Source organism: Balaenoptera borealis, assembly GCF_965194805.1.
Source record: "Balaenoptera borealis genome assembly, chromosome: 12".
NCBI classification, from domain to species: Eukaryota; Metazoa; Chordata; class Mammalia; order Artiodactyla; family Balaenopteridae; genus Balaenoptera; species Balaenoptera borealis.
In genome coordinates this window covers 16,104,027-16,124,757 of record NC_138869.1, presented here as the reverse complement: position 1 = coordinate 16,124,757, position 20,731 = coordinate 16,104,027, and the positions used below count along the sequence as shown (strand labels likewise).

Sequence of the window (20,731 nt, the reverse complement as noted above, 5' to 3'; positions counted from 1 at the left end):
CTAATTTTCTGAAGAAAGAATCTCTCAGCTTGAGGATATGACAATAGAAACTTCCAAAACTGAAAAGCAAAGAGAAAAAACAAAAGACTGAAAAAAGAACAGAAAAGAATACCCAAAAACTGTGGGACAACTACAAAAGGTATAACATAACACATAATGAGAATAACTAAAGGAGAAGGAAGAGATAAATCAACCCTACATTCCTAGAATAAGTACCATTTGTTCATGGTGATAATCCTTTTTACATGTTGCTAGACTCAGGTTGCTATTATTCTGTTAAGGATGATTGCTTCTATGTTCATGAGAGATACTGGTCTACGGTTTTCTTTTCTTGTGACGTCTTTGTCTGGCTTTGGTATCAGGGTAACACTGGCTTCATTAAATGAATTAGGAAGAAGGTCTCCCACATCTATTCTCTGAAAGAGTTTGTGCAAAATTAGTATCGTATTTTCCTTAAATATCTTATAGAATTCCCTAGTTAAACCATCTACACCTGGATAGTTCTTCATGGGATAATATTCTTTTGATGATTCAACTAAATCATTGGGGAACTATGATATATGCATTGTAGCTCCATAGCTGTCTTTCAGGAAGCATAAATTCCTATTTTCATGGAGTTTACACAAGTCAATCACGCCATAATAAAAAGTACTATTTGATTATATACAGGCACAATGGTGGACAAAGCATTGGGCTGAGACTTGTATTCAAATTCAGCTTCTGTCTTTACTTGGTAGTTGGGCCTCAGTACTCAGGCATCCTAAGCCACAGTTTCCTCATTGTAAAATGAGAGAGTAGAAGATTTCTAAGATCCTTTCAGCATTTAAATAATTTGGTCTATGATGAAAGCGTAAAAATGAACTTTATCACAAATGACAGAGAAAAATTTTTATAACTCATAGCGCAGACAAAATGTTATTCCTAATTTATAAGGAAATTCTAAAAATCAAGAAGAATAAACTCAAAAAGCAATAGAAAAAGAAAATCCGGTTGCCATTTAAGGACAAGTGGTCCTAAAATACATGAAAAGTTGTTCGACATATCAAAATCAACTATCTACTAACAATAACCAAATAGATAACATAATTTTAAAACGATAAACATTTAAATAATAATGAAAGATGTAAAATATCTAGGAATTCATCGAATTGATTTTGTGGAACTACGAAACACTGCTGAAAGAAACTAGAGAAGGCCTAAATAAATACTCAGAGATTGAAAATCTGAGAAATGCTAAAATGTCAATTACCCCCAGATTTATCCATACATTCAGTGCAGTCTAAATCAAAATTCCAGTTGGGATTTTCCATACATTCTAAAATTTACATGGAAATGCAAAGGACCTAGAAGAGCAATACAATCTTGAAGAAGAATAAAACTGGGGAGTTTACACAACGAGGTGTCAATATTTAAAAAAAAAACTATGATAATTTTTTTATTGAAATATAGTTGATTTACAATATTACGTTAGTTTCAGGTTACAACATAGTGATTCAACATTAAAATACATTACAAAATGATCACCACGAGTCTAGCAGCCATCTGTCCCCATGCAAAGTTATTACAGTACTATTAACTACATTCCTTATGCTGTATAGCATATCCCTGTGACTTACTTATTTTATAACTGCAAGTCTGTACCTCTTGATTCCCTTCACCGATTTTGCCCATCCATCCACTGGCCTCCCCTCTAGCAATCACCCACTTATTCTCTGTATCTATGAGTCTCTTTCTGTTTTGTTTTGTATATTCATTTGTTTTGTTTTTTAGATTCCACATACATGTGAGATCATACAGTATTTGTCATTCTCTGTCTGACTTATTTCACTTAGCATAATACCCTCTAGATCCATCCCTGTTGTCACAAATGTCAAGATTGTATTCTTTTTTATGGCTGAGTAATATTCCATTGTGTGTGTATATGTATATCTATCACATCTTCTTCATCCATTCATGTATCAGTGAACACTTAGGTTTATTCCATATCTTGGTTATTGTAAATAATGCTGCAATGAACATGGGGTGCATATATCTTTTCAACTTAAAAAACTGCAATAATTACAGCTATGTGCTGTGTGTGCTGATGGAACAGAATGAAGAGTCCAGAAATAGACCCACACATATATGGTCACCTGTCAACTCCAAAAATTATTTAATATGCTCTCTTGGCAAAGCTGTGGGGAAGCACAAACTAACATTATTTTCAGGAATGCAAAATGTTGCAACCCATAGGAAGCACTGCATCTACCCTTTGACAATCTCACTTCTGGAATTGCATACACATACCTGCACACATATGAAGTGACGTATATACAATATTAGTCTTCAGGACATTACCTGAAATAGGAAAAGATTTAAATGACCCAAGTGTCCAGCAATAGGGGACTAGTTGAAAAAATATTTTCCCTTCATGCAATAGAATACTATGTAACTGTAAAATAAATAAAGTCCTACGTATTAATATGTGCTGGGTGAAATGTTATACAACTATAAAAAATACAAAATTGTAAAAAAAAAAAAAAAAGAGAGAGAGAGGGAGAGAAGGGGGGGATGCTGGTATACAGACCTCCAGGATACATTATTAAGTAGAAAATATGGGGTAAAACAATGAATATGGAATACAATGGTTTGAGTAAAGAAAGCAGGAAAATAAGAATGTATATCCACATTTTTTTCTATGTGCATAATAAAACACTGGAAGTACAAACAAGAAACTAATAAAAACTGTTAACCACAAGGTTGGGAGGGAGGGGAATAAAGTAGATGAAAGATAGCTCAATATTAATTGTTTGGGAATTATTTTGAATTTTGAACCATGTAAATGTTTTACTTATTTTTTAAAAAGAAGTACTGCTAATGAAATTCAGCAGGGAAAAAAATGAAGGTTTATACCAGCTGAGAAATGATTTACAGAAGAAACAAGATTTCATATGACTTTCATATGGCCTGATTTGGGACACCTACTTTCCTATTTCCACAAGGGATGGGAACTTCACTCTGAAATATTACTACTTGGTCAAAACATTCAGTTGAACATCATGTTGCTTGCTTAATTCAGCATAGTGGTCTGGAAAGGGAGGGAGAGAAACAGGAATAGGGTGGGAAGGATTTCACAGGGGCTTGAACTGCATCTACATTTTATTTCTTTTAAAAATATATATACTTATTATATAATAAAAGACATGGAGCAAAAGTGGCAAAATGCAGAGATTTGACAAACCTGGGTGGTAAGGGGGAAAAAAATTGCAGTTGTGTCCTTTTATTGAAAACACCAGGGGACTCTAAGAAGAACAATAGAATTTATTTAAAACAAAGCATTTCCTTATTTTCTGTGGACAAGCCATACAGGGAAGAATAAACATGTTTGAAGCCAAAATCACAGACTCTGGCTCATTAAGAAGACACAATATAAAGCCCCCTACGTTTGCTAAGCTGTGAGTGTTCAGAACAGAGCAACACCTGGCCTGCATGAGCGCCCTGCTGCTGCAGGTGGGGCCAGGACAGGACATCACGTCAGAATTCAGGCGAGGGCATCAATTCATAAACACCCAGAAGCCTATTGTTCTTGTAATTCCCGCAGGCAATGAGCAGTTTCCAAATTAAAAACTAGACCGAGTAACCATGAAACCTTCAGAGACAACATTTTGTTCATATTTCATGATTTCTTTTTAGGGAAATGCACAAGGTCTAATGACACAAGCTGTTTATTCTCCTCATTAGCCTTTTGGGTTTCAGCATGTGTGGTTTTTCTTAAGCTTTTCTCACTGCTAAACTCAGCCAAATTCATACTCACAGAGGAAGTCAGATTCCAGCTCTACAGCTCAACAGCAGATCTCCAAGCTACCCAAATCCATGGGATCATCAAAAACATTCTGCTGGCTGCTATATGACTTTTTTCTTTTCTCCTACAAATAGCTGTAGCAGGATTAATGTCAACAACACACACTTCCCCCCCCCCACAGGCTTAGCCTATTTAACTGCAATTACTGTCCTGAGCGAGACCCTTTTTGTCATTTGGCAAAGGTGAAGAGAGAGAACAGAGGGTGAAGAGAACAGGCTATTAATAGAAACAATTACCTTATTTTATTCAACACTTTCCAAGTTTCAAAGCATTTTCATATATTTGATCCTTATAACTATGAGGAAGCAGGGCATTTTACATTCCCATTTCACGGATGGGAAAGCTGAGGCTCAGGGAAGTCAAGGGGCTACACCTATATCTTCTGCATTTATTCCAGACGTCCCACTATGCCAGCTGTCTGGCAGGCTTAAGCCCAAACACTGATGACATGGTTTTACAAATTCCTTTCCATCCATAAGCTGCAAATCCTCCCATAATCGTGGTTGCCAATGTATCTCATTCCTATGGATATTTTGGAGACCAGTCTCCCCAAACCTCTCTCCCCCTTCTTTTACCTGCCCTAGATCTGAATTTCCATCATTAAAGGTCAGTCCTCTGGCTAAAGAGCTGTACTTGACCATGTAAGCAAATTTTTCGCAGTATTGTCCCTGAGGTAACTGCATCAGAAATACACTGGGAAAATAGTTTCCCGGGCATCATGCGAGATCCATGGAATCAGGTTCTCTTAGGGGTGTGTTTAGGAATGTGCATTTTTAACAAGCTTCCCCATGTGTTGTTACCAGCTTTAAAGTTGAGAGCCACTGCTTTCAGCAATGAAAACCCTGAGATGTTTTGAGTCAGAGACGAGAATCATCAAAGGATTATTTTAAGAAGATAACCGTGGAAGCAGTGTTTAGATTGTGCTGGAGTGGAAAGAGACTGGAGTCTATGAGTCTGAGATTACTGCAGTAGCCCAGTTTGAGGAGCAGGATGGGAGGGAAGGGTAAATATGGGAATAGAAAGAAAAACTGTAAGGAGCATTACAAAAGTCACTATAATTTCCTCTCTTCATCTTCTTCCAAATGTCTATACTTTTTTCCTTTCATTTCACTGAGGCTCCATTGCCTGTTACTAAGAGACCAAGTTGATTCTGTGAGCATATTACATTGTGCCACAGTTCAGCTCCTCTCCCCCTTGTGTGCTACTCTTCTTACAAGGGGATTTAGCTATGGCTCATGCAAGATGGCTTAATTAGTCTCCTGTGACTAAAACTGAGTTCCTTTGCTAAATTCATTTAGATTCAAAGAAAAGGTAGTGAGCTTCCACTACTGATGTCCAAAGCATTTCAAATTCATTTTTAAAACTACAACCTTCCGTGCTTTTCGCACACGCTAGAGAAGTTCAGGAGAGCAACACTTTACAAATCGTTTTGTGTGACCAAAATTTTGCTCCCTAGGAGTTGAAACCACAGAATGCATTACCTGGAAAGGCTCTCGTTTGCATTTGTTTCCTTTATCCTTTGTCCTCACTTACCCCCCTTTTCTTTCCTGCCTCCTATCTATATATAAAACACATTCCAATGGTGGTCACGAGCTGTTCTTGGATGTTTTAAGTTTTTATCTTTCTCACAGCAAATAGTCAGAAATCACATGGGCCTGGAACTCAGAATGACTGAGTTCTAGTTCCAGCTTTTCCACTGACTTGCTACCGGACCTTGAGTAATTCAACTCTCCCTTTGGAGCTCAGTTTCTTCCCCTGTAAAATGAGAAGACTGCACTAGTGGATATCCAAGGTCCCTTCAATCCAAATATTCTACAATTCTAAGTGGAACACAATGGATCCCAACAACATGAAAGTTTAAAATCTCTGGATCCAAATTACTCCTCGGTTCATTTAAGTTCAGAGCATTTAAAATGTCTCTCAGAATGTGCACTAGAGTCTTCTGCTACAGCAGTGGAGCTATAATAAAGTTGGTCTAGCTACTTAACTGTCTGCCCACACGTATTTCTCACTGCAACTTCTTTAATCAGGTCTAGCAAAACTAGATAAGGGAAAGGCATCTTAATGAAATAAGCAGTCATCTTAGCATCCCGTCACATCAGAGAAGTGCTGCATGCCTTTTATTCACCACAGGTCTCTCTGTGGATAACTTTCCATCGCCTTCCTCCTCCTACCATCACACTCACCAAGAAACATGCAATGATGCCAAGGACACATATGGCACTGCATTAGCAGTACTAAGATGAACGAGACATGTTCCTTGGCTTCCTAGGGCTAGCTAGAGAGATGAGGACAGTGAGAGAAGGAGGTGATTTAAGTTGCCATGAATCTTAATAGTCAAAATTCAACTTTTCATCAAATAAAAAGCAGCAAATGGTTTGGGTTTTGTTTGGTTTGGGTTTGTTTATTTTATTTTTTTTGCTTTGGCTTTTTAAAAAAAATGCACAGATGTTGACCATATATAAGCAAAGAGTCATAACCTGATGCCCAAAGTTCTGAAAGCCCTGCTCATTTCCCAGTGATTAGACAGCACTCTTATTATCCCCTCATTCAAGATCCACCACAATATGGACCTACCATTCAGTCATTCATTCATGTCATAAATATTTACTAATTGCCTATTATGTGCCAGGCACTATGCAAGAAGCTAGGAATAGAGTAGTCTCGTGAATGGGAAAGACATAGTCTTTGCCTTCACGATGCTTAAAATCTGTGGGGGTAAGGTGGATGAAAGATAATTAATCAAATATGTACAGGAATAAAACATAATATATATTATACATATGTATTTTATACACATACACACTCGTATTTGGAAAAAAGTCAGGAAGTATATATGCTCAAATGCTAATGGTAGTAATTGTAAGATTACTAAAATTAAGATTGTAAGATTATGTGCTTTTTTTTCTTTTCTTCCTTATAATGTCTTATATAGCCTCTGTTTTTTTGTTTGTTTGTTTTTTGGCAAGCATTACACTTTTATAATAAGAAAAGAGCCATTTCCATTGTAAAAATTTCATGTGTTTAAAGATTTATTGAAATAGAAAAATGGCATACATTGCTAAAAATTAAAATTGCAAAACATCATGTATAATAAGATTTCATTCTGATTATATAATGCAATAATAACAAACTAAAAACACATATACCAAAATACTAATAGCAATTATCTTTGGTGGCATAATAGATCATTTTGTCTTTTATGCTTTTTAAAAATTATCCAAGCTTTCTACATTGAACATGTAGTAATTTTTACTTATCTTATCCTTGGACTCTCACCTCCTCTGGGAAGCCTTCACTGACCATCTCCACCCTCAGCCCACACAATCTCACTCTGCTGAATACCTATAAATTTTGTTGAATCTATTGCCACCTTAACACCAAGCATGAGACACTGTTCATAATTATTTTTCTTGTGAGGAAGGTACCAGGTATCTGAGCTCTTTCGCCCACACTAGTATTTGATCATGGTCAGCAAACACTGGGAGCTTCAGTGAGTGTCTCAAATCCTAGCAGGACACATCGCCACCAGTGTTCAGGGTTGGGCTGTGAGTTATGCACGCAGTAGCACTGTCCCCGACAGCCCTCACACCTTGTTCCTAGCTCTCTCCAGAGGGCCTCTCATGTTCATCTCCTCACACAGAGGGCACCTCCAAGGGGTAGGAACTCATTTCTAAACTCTGAGTTTTTCTGCCTCAACCCATCAAGGTTCACTGTGAAAAGGAGAACCAGCAGACAGAACGGAATGAAAGGCCCGTTACTATAGAACATAATTTATTACCCACAGGATTCCTGAGTCACTGCTGCTCTGCAAGAAAAGAGAGATTCAGAGAATCTTGAGTCTGGAAGGGAGGCAAGCAAGAAGATCAAGCTTATGGTTGAAGAAATGGGGTACAGAGATGAGCGACATGCCCCAGGTCCTCCAACAAGTTGGTGACAGAGTCACTTCCCCCACTGCAGCAGTCTGATAGAGAAATTAAAATACGAAATACTCTGCACAGAATGAAGGGACACTAACGGTAAAGGAAAGCTTTCACATTTGCCTCTGATTCTATATTGTCTGAATCTTTTACAAGCAGACTGCATAATATTTCTAAATTCATTATTAAAGCTCAAATCTAATACAGATACACCTTTTTAAAATAAAAATATCTGACAAACAACAATTTTTACGCATAGCATCAGGTCTCCGGACAGACCTAGGACTACTTGTTTGGCCTCTTATCAAATTCCTGCCACACCCTCTAGCAGCAGAGCCTCCAGGTTAAGAAAATGGACTTCAGGATCAAAGAGGTTCAAGTTTGTATATAAGCTTTTTGCTTCTTACTAGCTGTGTGATTTGGGCAAGTTAATTACCCTCTTTGTGCCTCTGTTTCCTCAGCAGGAAAATGAAGATAATAATATTACACAGCTCAGGGGGTTACCCTAAGAATTAGACAAGATAGTGCATGAAAGTGCACAGAAACGTGCCTGGAGCAGAGCAGCTGCCCACTTTGCCCACTGTTTTTCCGTCATCACATTCCTTGAGGCTACTGTTGTTAGTATCACTACTCCCAGGCTGTTTTTCTGACACATGACAGAAGCTACTTCTCATTCAGCTGCTTACTCAGGTGGCTATTGTTCCCTGGAATGGCCTCCCCTCCCCATTCTATCCATCAAAACCCTGAGTCTTCTTCCAGACTCAAGATTCACTACTCCAAAACTATCCCTAAATCACTCTCACAAATAATCCCCCTTTCCAAATTAGGATAATTTATTGGGAGGGTGGCAATACAGTTAAATTAAATGAGCAAACACAGTGAGAGAACTTGAGGGAGAGGAAAGATCCTAAGCTTTGGTGTCAGAAGCCTCTGACTAAAAACTGTGAATCTGCCAACTACCAGCTGTGTGATCTCAAACAAACAAATCACCTTAAATTCTCTGAGCCTTCATTTCTTCAATCTGTTAAGTAAGCATCATAATCCCCTCAGCCATTCCTTCTGTCAGGAACAGCTCAATATAGAAGAGCATTAAGGATAAAAGCACGTGAAAAAGAACGGGGAAAAAGGAAGAAACAAGGGTAGACAAAAGGATCGGGAGTGGGGAGTGGAGAGTGGGAGTGGGGAGCGGGGAGCGGGGAGCGCGGAGCGGGGAGCGGTAAGGGCTGATGAAGAAGGACAGCGGCTGATGAGGGGAGCAGTGTGAGAACCGCATGTCCATCATTAGGAGAAAAGACAGTCATGATTCCTAGGGACAGAGTCAGAGGGCTCATGCCACAAGACTGATGAAGATAATAGTTTCTATCAGAAAGCAAAGCAGGTGAGCCTGGCATCAGGAAAGACCTGGAAAGTGGAGGAAAAGAACTTAGCTTTACAAGTATCAACAGATGACCTAGATGGGGTGCTTAGATACAAGCTATGTAACTACGGGCTGTTTCATATTGAATTCAGCTACCTAATGTCTGAGACATATTACAATGACAATAGTTTTGGGCTCCCTAGCACATTTCCCCCATCCCTTATTTTTATAACAAATCATGCCATGTGTACCACCCCCTCCCCCAGGATCACAGAGATGGACAGACGACCCAGATGTGACCAAGCAGACAGAGTACCTTGTTTCTAAGGATGCTACTCAAAATATTTCACAATCAGCACAGCAAGGGCACCACCAGTCAGGATGAGCTCCTACCATGGTTAACCAGTACAACCAGTGTACTGGTTAACCAGTGGGCAACCAGCTCTGCCCACTCCCCTGGGTATATGATGAGTCTAGCAGTGGACCCATGACCAAACAGGGCCAACTGAATCCTTCTCTTGGAATGACAAATAGACCTGGGGAAAAAGAAGCAAAGTTTTTTACATTAGGGTAGCTAAGACATGAAACCTGAGATACGAAAGCAGAATGAAAACAAAGACAGGCTTAGAAATGAGAGATGAGCAAAGAGAAAACCCCAGTGAAGTTGCGTCCTGATTCCCAAGTCCCTGGGTCCTGCAGTTCTTTCTTTAATTCTGTGATCTCTACCATCATCCTTCCCAGTTACCTGAGCCAATTAACTCTTTATTTTTCCTTAAGCTTCTTTAAATTGGGTTTGTCACATACAATCAAAGGCTCTGAGTAAAACTCCTCTGCACATTGAGGCAAACTTTAGCTGTGCACAAGAAGTGACCATGTACCAAATTAATTATGGTAGAAAGACCATAGAAGGAGAAAGGAGGGAAAGACCCTAAATCTGGGCATTGGCTCTGATGTGAAGAAAGCTCCCCCCACAGCACATTTAGCCACTAGTGATAGTTAACGTTAAATAAGTATTTGCTGAAAATTATGCCTAGGAGTCCCCAGGATACCCCTCTGTGTCACAACAACCCTGGCCCATGCTAACTTCCTCCCACTCCCCACCGTGGCCCCAGGTCTCAGGTCTTCAGTCTGCTTCAAGTTAATATGCACCTTCTTCTGTGCTATAATACCACTGTCCCCAGGTTGTTTCCCACAAGCAAATTCCACTGTGACAAGCTATTACTTCCTTAGCATTCCCCAGAAGTGGAGGCTCTGGGCTTCGTACACAGTAAATACCCAAGGAATGTTTAGGTCACAAAAGAGTGCCCACAAAACACAATGCAAAGCTTCTCAGTCTCCAACCTGACCAGGCAGGAGAGTTACCTCAGACCATGGTGTACAGGTCCAGCTTATACGCATGCAAGCAAACAGCACTGGCTAAAGGGTCCAAATCCCTGGGGACCAGAGCTCAAATGACCAATATCCATGGGCTTATCAGACCCATATCTGGGTGACCTTGATCATGAACAGTGAGTAGGGAAAAGTCAGCTGAGGTTAGCAAAGTCTCAGTAGGTTCTAAGAAAAATTCCTAAAGTGCAAATATTCAGAAATGCAGAGTTTAGGTAATGCCTAAGGTAATGCCTTAGAGAAGGCCTTCAGTTAATCCCACCTGTAAGAGTTCATTATAATAGTGAGGATCCCCGGTAAGACATCACTAGGTGTACAAGTGTTTGTGGCTTATTATAAGGCTGTGTATCAAGGGAAGCCAATAAGACAGGAACATGTAGGATGGATGGCCCATGAGAAAGCAGGATGGCAGAAGCAGACACAGAACAGGAGGCTGGACATCAAACCCACCCTCTCACAGGTCACACAGATGTCTGATCAGCCTTCACCATGATCCCCTTGACTAGGGGAGCTTTCGGCCCTCCCCAAATAGACAAGGTCCATTCACTTTCCATTTATAAGCAATAACAGTAAGCATTCAATAAATGTTAGCCATGTGCCAGGCACTGTGCTTTGTATGCAATGAATAAGTTAACACTTGTAAAAAGCTCGACACTGTGTTTAGACATTTAGTAAGGTCTTAATAAATGTCAGTTACCATCATCATTACCATTTTTAATCTTCATAGCAATTCCGTGAGTTAGGTACTATTTGTTACGGTTATTTTATAGGTCAGGAATTAGAGGCTTAGAGAGATTGAGTGAGTTGTACAAATAATTAACGGAGGACCCAGGATTCTAAAACAGAACCTGGCTCAAGAGCTCCTAACCATTATACTCTACTGCCTTCTTTCAGCTCAAAAGAAGTTTAAAAAAACCCAGACAGAAGTCCCTGCCAGTAATTTTTATAGGATACAACTGTGTAAGTGTGACCTTCTTGCTCCTTCCTATCCCCTACTCCAGTGATTCTCAAATGTTACCTGGCAACAAAACCACCCAGAGAGCTTGTTAAAACACAGATTTCTGGATCCTATCCCTAGAGTTTCTGATTCAGGAGGCTTAGGCCCACCTAAGCCTAAGAATTTGCATTTTTAGCCAGTTCCCTGGTGATGCTGATGCTGCTGGTCTGGGCACCGCACTTTAGCAACACCTGCCCTACTCTAGCCCTCAACTCACGTGTCTGTCAATCAATGAAATGACCAAGTTGCCCAAAAAGCACTCCAGAGCTTCTTTAGGTATAAAGAAATGGTTACAACACACCCATCTCCCTCCTTTGGCTACACTCTGATTTCCTTGACTATTTAATTCATTCCACATGTAATTACCAAGCTCCTACTGTGTGCCAGTCACAGGCACTGGGAATACAGCCAACTTGGAGGAGTCTGCAGCAGATATTAACCAAATCAACACACAAAGTACACTAAATTTCAAACTGGACAAGGGCTGTGAAGAAAAAGAACTGTATTCTGTAAGAAAAAACATGAGAGAAACAAGAGTGGAGACGTGTTGCATTTATCTGTCCAATATGCATTCTTCCCTGTTCCTTCCTTCCGTACCCCTTCCCCCACCCCACCAGTTCACACACACCAGCATGTTTTCCACACCATCTTGGGAGAATGCCTCAAAAACAGGGCTCCATGCCCACCCCCCAACCCAGGTCTTGCAGCCCCATAAAAGAGGGATGTGAAGTGGTCTCCAGAAAGGAGGTTGTGACCTCCTCTCTCCCGACCACATGACAGAGTCAGTCCCCAGATGGGAAGAATGAGTTCAACAGTGAGTCACCAAGCTGAGTGGAGGGAGGGGCAGAAGAGAGCCAGAACCTAAGAGGTGTTGTTTTTAAGTCCCTAGACCCAGTCACGCCTGAAGCTCCAGATCCATCCCTAGGCTCCCTGGTTCAGAGACCAATGAACTCCTTTTTCTGCCTAATTTTCATTATTTTATCAGAAATAACCATTACAAGTATAGAAACCTAAATTATATTTGACATCAGTGCTTCTTTGAAGAACTAATATTTGAGCGGAGACCAGAAGAATAAGCAAAAGGAGTAGCCAAGGGAAGAGCTGGAGGTCAAGGTTCAAGGCACAGAGAACAAGATATGCAAAGACCCTGAAGCGGGAAAGAGCTTTCTGAAGAAACTAAAAGCAGGCGTGGTGCCGGGGAACCAGAGTGGTGGGAGAGGAGGTGGGAGAGGTAGACGGGGTCAGATTAGGCAGGCTATGTGGCGCACTTGGTAACTCATTTTTGGTATATAATACATGACTATAAATCTACATTTAACGGCATGAGTTAAACTCAGATTACTTTAGCCAATGTTAATTCTCCTAGAAACCTTCTCTAACCTGAAATACAACTATCCCCACATCAAGCCACTCTACCTTGTCTCCTTGACTCTTTCAATATACACTTTGCTACTGTATTCAGCTGATTCTGGGTCCAAATTCTTCTCATCCTCTGCTAGGACAAAATACACATCCTCTGGTAGCAGATGGCAGGGGACAGAATACTCAGGATAACACGGCTGTTCCAATAAATACGTTTACAGAAAGTGGCCCCCATGGGGCCAATTAGAGCCAATATCCAACTCTAGTAGTGGTAGCTGTATTCTCTGATCTGCCCTCACCTTTACGCAGCTCTGCTTCATTGCTTCTCTAGATCAGGTGTAAGGGGAATTTAAGGATGGTAGAAAATGTGGTTACTGAGTTCAAACACCTGCTCCCTCTAAGTAAAGGACATTCAATATTCTTTCCTTCAGGCTTCCGAGGTCCCAAACCCTAAGAAGCACTGTAAATTCTTAAACCCTGACATATCAGTTCTTTTAAATGGACCACTTTATTTAATTACAGAAGTACCAGTGGGGGCAGCGGTAGCACTAGATGCTTTTTATAGCCATTACTACATGTCAGGCACCAGGAGAAGCCCCTACATCCTTTGTCTCGTAAGCCTATGAAGTGGATGGTACAATTTTTCCCAAATTATAAAGAGGGAAATTGAGGCCCTGAATGATAAATTTTTATGACAAAGGATACCCAGCAGGTAAAAATAGGAAATAAGAATCAAACCCAAATGCAAAGAGAATGTCCATACCCACTGTGTTTTGTGAAATTCATCATCAAGAAACTGTGCTGATTGGTGTGCAAAGCAATTTAGATCAAGACAACAACAAGCCTCTAGGAATGTAAGCTCCAAATGAAATAAAACAAGGACATACAGAGCGATAAGTAAAATGCTGGACAAATAAACACACTCTGTGTGGCCAATTTCTCCCTGGCTGGTCTAAACTTAGGGCTTAGGGGAAGCCCTATTCCTTCCTGCATTCTTCCCTTGTTGTCACACGGGCACAGATATACTGCCCACCCCACCAATCATCCTCCCTAATAATCTAGCACCTGGCTAAATACATTTTATTCCCCTAAAATCCTCTGTGAGCCTTTGACAATCCACATTTCTTTTAAATGTCTACAGCCCCAAAAGCCAAGAAGAGAAACCACTACAGCTTGTCTTAGACATGTCATTTCTCCTAAGAGTTTCGGCTCCACTCCTTTTTAACTAGGTAATATGAGGCAAATTATTTAACCTCTCTGAACCTTAGTTCTTTCATCTGTGAAATTACCTTCCATATGGAGTTGCTCTGAGAATTACATGAAATAATTCATACACAGCATTTGGCATTGTGCCTGGCACATAGTAAACACTTAATAAATTCCAGCTCTTATTGACCATAGTATTATGTATTATCTGCTCCAAGAAAATATAATGTGTGAAAGTCAGAGTTTTCAAATAGATAAATTAAAGATTATTAACAATATTGAAAGAACCTTCCTTTTACAAGTATTTCCCATAGATAGAAAAATTTTAGATAGAAAATTTCCCTAGAGTGTTACAAATGGGAACTGGTCTATGCTGTTTCTACTCACAACACTTCTGACAGCAAGTGTGTGGTTTTTTCCTCACACTAACCAATTCTCCAACTCTCTAGACACAAACTGGGTGTCCTACAATTCAATGCAATTCAATTCTGACACTAACCACCCAGTTAGCACAGACTCCACGGGTTCAGGGGCTCAGTCCCTCGAGTCTACCCCCACTTCAGATGCAGTTGCAAGTACTGGGTGCTCTGGGTACCCACACTTCTGTCCCTTGGGCGACAAAGCTGAGGGTTCCCACAATGCCCCCTTTCAGGTTCAGTAGTTTGCTAGAAGAGCTCACAGAACTCAGGGAAACACTTTACTTACGTTTGCTGGTTTATAATAAAGGAGACCACTCAGCAACAGTCAGATGGAAGAGATGCACAGGGGCGGGTGGACGCCCTCTCTGCATGCACCGCCCTCCTAGTACCTCAACGTGTTCACCAACACAGAAGCTCTCCAAACCCTGTTGTTTAGGGGTTTTATGAAAGTTTCATTTCATAAGCACAGTCGATTAAATCCCTGGGTATTGGTGACCACTGGTGACTGATTCAAATCCCAGCCCCCTCCCCTCCCTGAAGGTTGGGGGTTGGACTGAAAGTTCCAACCCTCTAATTATGCCTTGGTCTTTCTGGTGACCAAACCCCAACCTGAAGCTCTCTGGGGTCCCCAGCCATCAGTCATCTTGTTAGGAGACAAAAGATACTCTGATCACTCCACAGATAATAAAGGTTTTAGGAGCTATGTGCCAGGAATCTGGGACAAAGACCAAATATATATTTCTTACCGTATCACACTTGGGTACCCAAAAGCTGACAGCACAGTTTCAAAAAAAGTCTGTGGGGTAAGGGGAAGTACATTTGAATTATAGTGTTTAATAACCCTATGTCCACAAATAATTTCTAGAAGTGATAAGAATATTAAAAGACCCACCCATTTCTCTCTCTCGATATCAAACCAGCTAACAGATATTCCCAAACAATTCAGCATGCAAGAGAATGACAGAACACAAAATCTTCTACCCTGGAAGCAACTAGAGAGCTGGCCTGTTAGCAGCTGGGCACCACCCAGATTTGAGAGGCGAGAATGAGTTTATTACAAGACAGTGAGAAGGACGAGGGTGATGTAACCAACCATACAATATTAGCTAGATCACATAACCTTTATGGACTTCACTTTTCTTGCTGATGAAATGAGATAATTGTACATGGATGATTTTCAGGCCCCTTTCTGCTTTCAAATGCAATAACCCTATTTTTTTTTTTAAGAAAAAACTATTTTATTAGCTCTTTAAGTGTGAATTGATAAACAGTTGCAGAAACAGAAGTTTATAAAATTTATTTTTACTTGATCAACCATCCTAAGACGAAAATCCATTTCATGGTAGTTTTTTCTTTTTTTTAATTGGAGTATAGTTGCTTTACAATACTGTGTTAGCGTCTACTGTACAGCAAAGTGAATCAGCTATACATATACATATATCCCCTCTTTTTTGGATTTCCTTCCCATTTAGGTCACCACAGAGCACTAAGTAGAGTTCCCTGTGCTATACAGTAGGCTTTCATTAGCTATCTATTTTATACACGGTATCAATAGTGTACATATGTCAATCCCAATCTCCCAATTCATCCCACCCCTCCTTTTTCCCCTTGGTATCCATACATTTGTTCTCTACGTCTGTGTCTCTATTTCTGCTTTATAAATAAGATCATCTATACCAATCTTTTCAGATTCCACATATATGCATTAATATACAATATCTGTTTTTCTCTTTCTGACTTACTTCACTCTGTATGACAGTCTCTAGGTCCATCCACGTCTCTACAAATGACCCAGTTTCATTCCTTTTTACGGCCTAGAAAGGCTACCATTGCCAGTGGAAATTAATATGGAGAACCTGTCTCAAATAACACTACTCTTTAAATGGAAAGCATGCTATTTTACTTCAACCTCTCACCATGTCCCTTACTGTTATCCAAACCAGGTAACAACTTAGTCTGCAAGAAATGAAACCTGAACTGGTGACTGTGAGAAGCAGGTCACAGAGGTGTTTGCCATCCTGATAGCCCCACTGATATGCCCTGTCCTTTTACATACAAAGAAGGATGCATCTTTTTTCCTCTCTCTCTCTCCAGTTTTATTGATAAATAAGTCAAGATATCCTCTTGAGCAGTCAAGGGCAGGTGGACAGGTGTAACAGCCTTCCCTTAAGAAAACACCATACCTTGATAACATATACTTCTTCACATTAGAAAATCGCTGCATTTATTGGAGGAGTAGGTCAACAATGCATGCTACTCTCCAGGCAAGGGAGAATCCTGGCAGTAGGAGGTAAGTACATGTGTGCTCATGGGTATCTGGGATATAAAAATCACCCTACCTTTCTTTATGTCACAGTCATAAAGACATTATCGACATTCAGAGTGATCTCATTATAGAGGAATTCATTCCATGTTTTATTAAGCCCAGGGAAGACAGGGATTTCCCTTTCTTTCTTTTTCTTTCTTTCTTCCTTCTTTCCTTTCTTCGTTTCTTTCTTTCTTTCCTTCCTTCCTTCCTTCTTTCTCTGTCTGTCTCTCTCTCTCTCTCTCTTTCTTTCTTTCTTGGCTGCGTTGGGTCTTCGTGGCTGTGCACAAGCTTTCTCTAGTTGCAGTGAGCGGGGGCTGCTCTTCATTGTGATGCACGGGCTTCTCATCGCAGTGGCTTCTCTTGTTGCGGAGCACAGGTTCTAGGCGCATGGGCTTCAGTAGTTGTGGAGCACGGGGTCAGTAGTTGTAGCTTGCAGGCTCTAGAGCACAGGCTCAGTAGCTGTGCCGCACGGGCTTAGTTGCTCCATGGCATGTGGGATCTTCCCGGACCAGGGCTCGAACCCGTGTCCCCTGCATTGGCAGGTGGATTCTTAACCACTGCACCACCAGGGAAGTCCCAAGACAGGAATTTCTTAATCTGTTGAGTGGCAAAGAGTATAGGTGCTGTTGGAGAGAATTAATTTAATAGGAATGATTGGAATTGGAAGAGTAATTAAAACTAGCAAATGTCCAGTGAAAGTTCCTCCCAGTACCACACTGAAAAATCTAAGGGGAGTTCATTTTACACCACCAGACTTGTACACATGCATCAGTGTTCTGGATTGTAAGCAACAGAATGGACATTGATTAACTTAATCAAAAGCAACCGTACTGTGGGTGGAGAGTGTCACAGATCCAACAGGAGCCTGGAGGAGCAGGTTTAGCACCACGTGGCAAGCAAGGGAATCCCAGGAGCCAAGAAGCAGGAAACACAACGAGCTCATTGTTGCAGTTGGACCAGGACGCTGCTGCAGCTGCTCCCCAGGATGAATGATGTCCAACTGTACTTTGTGTCCTTAAATCACTCGCTCAAGAGAGAGAAAGAATCTGACTGCCAGGGCTAGGTCACTTGTCAGCCCCTACGAGCAGAGGGCAGGAGGCTTTTTCAGATTCCATGGAGGCAGACAGGCACCTGAAAATTTACCATCCCAGCAACAGCACATGAAATGATAGAGGACAGTCCTCTCAACGGAAATCAGGGTATCATTCTGAAAGAAGGATTTATCCTTGCTCGTGGCCAAAAGAAGAAAGGAAGGAAAAAGAAGGCTATAAACAACAGCATGTATGTGTGTTTGTCTTTCATTTAAGAAGGCTTTCAAGGTCATATGATATAATAAAGAAGACAATCTCAGGGCATAAAAGACCTCACCAGCCAAAAAGTACAATCTCAGGTACACTCTCACTACCTTAGATACCCAAGCTGTTGTGCATTAAGAAAGTGATTCCAACATGGTTATTGTACCTGTGCTCCAAACAAGAATGTCCAAACACTTGGTTGCTGCACCAAACGCCAAAGTTCAGTGGGTTATTGTCCTTCCTTCCTTCCTTCCTCATCTAAAGAAGGGTTAAAAATGCAGGAGATTCCACAGGTCTCACCAGGAGTTCCTAACTCTCAAGTTCAATTACTTCGTATGTGCAGCTGCAGGTAACAAAAGCCTGTGGATTAAAGTAAGGCAAATACCCTCTCCTGAGCCAGGTTTTCAACGGTGAATCCAAATCAAATGATCTGGACTTAGGAAGACTCATGCTCAGATCCAGGCACAAATGGGTGTTTGGCAGCAGCATACCCTTTGTAGACCAATGAGTAAACACTACACCTTCTGTGGGAGCTCCGCCAGCGTTTATTCTGAGATCTGCAGATGGCATCATGAGGGATGTCATTATGACCTATCATGTCAGTGTGAGTTGATATGCTTCAAAAACCATCTACTTCAAATCTTCCTACTTCACAGAACAATGAGGAGTAAGTTATAATAATAAAACTTGTAGGGAGTTATTACCTACAGTGGGCAATTTTCTTATTTTTTATAACCAATTTTCATTTTTAATATAAAATGATCACAAGCTGTTCTTCCTAGTCCCTGAGGAGGTAGTCAGCCTACATGTTTTCAGTCAGTGATTACTAAACTATAAAAAAGTACCAACTTAATTTGGTGTGTTTTTGAACATCCAGAAACATCCATCCTGTTCTACTAACAGAACACACAACCAATCTGAATTGTTTAATATAAAGTATGTAATTCAATAAGGCCTTAAAATATCACACTGCAGTTTCAAAAAGTTTGAGTTATGAAAAATTATTTGGGCACAGATGAGCAGACATGAAATGATGTTATAGAAGTTTCTAGAGGGAGTCTCTGAACCTGTATGAGTTAGGTGAGGACATAAGTTATAAAACTGAAGTCAATATTAAATGAGCCCCAGAAAGAAGGATATGTGGGAAAAGCTGTGTACTGATGTTCCCATCCCCAAAATAAAAGCACAGTGTTTCCAAAGATGTACTAATAAATATTTCATTGTATGCAGAGGTGTCCCAACATTCACCAGATTCTCCCAGGAACTAACTAGATCACTCCTGCCTAACTAGTGATTAACATTTTGTTGTTCATCAATATCTTATATGTACTGAAATGATTCCCTCCTAGCCTAAAAGAATTATGGCCATTTTCCCATAATGCCTAAATTGGAAACTTGAATAATTCTGTATAGGAAGCACAATGCTAGACATTTTACGGGTGTTTAAAATCATACATAGTGCCTGAGAGTCAAGAGAACTGGAATAGGGTTCTGATTCTGTTTCTAAAACAAGTCACTTAATCTCTCTGACCCTCTGTTTTCTCACTTTTAAAATTAGGTGTTGGACTATATGAATGATTTTCATAATTAAATATTTCTATTTTATGAATTAAGATTCAGGGAAATTAATTAATTTATCAAAGTTCAAGGGGAATATTATTTATTACACACCTTTTCACTTCAAGTAGAAGTAGCAATTGAAAACTTTACCTTTACTTATTAAATGTTTACGTCCATGTTCCTGTTTTTCTTGCTTTTCCTCCCACAGACTTCTTTGTAACACCAAAAGCCCTGATAGATGCTAGATGGAATCTTTCCATTTCTCATGCATATCCAAGTGTTCATTCAACAACATGAATATATGAATATGAATATTGGTGTGTATTCATATATATATACAGAACTCACAGCCCAGGAGGATCAAAGCGCAAACAATTACTGAACAGCACGATATGTGCTCTGATGGAAGAAGTAGAAATATTTCCCTTGGAGCACCTAGGAACGGTACCCATTCCAGACTTTACTGATTAAGAAAGCATTCACGGACAAAGAAATAAGTAAGCCAGGTTGAGATACTAAAGATGAGAAAGAATTAACAATTAAAGAGGCACAGGAGGAATAGTCCAGGCAAAAGAAATAACCTGTGTTACACTCCAGAAGCAAAAGAGCATGGTAGCGTGAAGGAAAAGAAATTCTTCTTGCAAGAGATGAGGTTAACGAGGTCTGCAAGCACATGTCATCAATGGTGCACGCGTCTGTATGTGTGTGTGTGTATTCATAATGTGATGGCTAATTTTATGTGTTGACCTGATAGGCTAAGAGATCCCCAGAGACCTGGTAAAACATTACATCTGGGTGCATCTCTGAGGGTGTCTCAAAAAGAGATAAGCGTTAGCATCAGTAGACTGAGAAAAGCAGATGACCCACATCAACTCTGCTGAGGGTTTAGGTAGAACAAAAAGGCAAAGGAATGGAGAATTCACTCTCTCTGCTTGAACTGAAACATCCACCTTCCCCTGCCCTCATTCTTCGGTGCTCCTGGTTCTCAAGCTCCTGGACTCAAGCTGAGACTTACACCATCAGGCCCCTGAGTCTCAGGTCTTCAGGATCAGACTGAATTACACCACCATTTTCCTGGTT

At 40.3% G+C, this 20,731-nt stretch overlaps 1 long non-coding RNA gene across 1 annotated transcript in view; it reads right to left on the bottom strand.

Annotated features, from left to right (window-relative positions):
* LOC309607158 overlaps positions 1–20,731 on the bottom strand; it is a 681,872-nt gene that overhangs the window by 600,154 nt on the left and 60,987 nt on the right. Inside the window, exon 3 of the long non-coding RNA XR_014232286.1 lies at positions 2,287–2,337. This is a non-coding gene — a long non-coding RNA (uncharacterized lncRNA). The remainder of the gene's footprint in view (positions 1–2,286; positions 2,338–20,731) is intronic.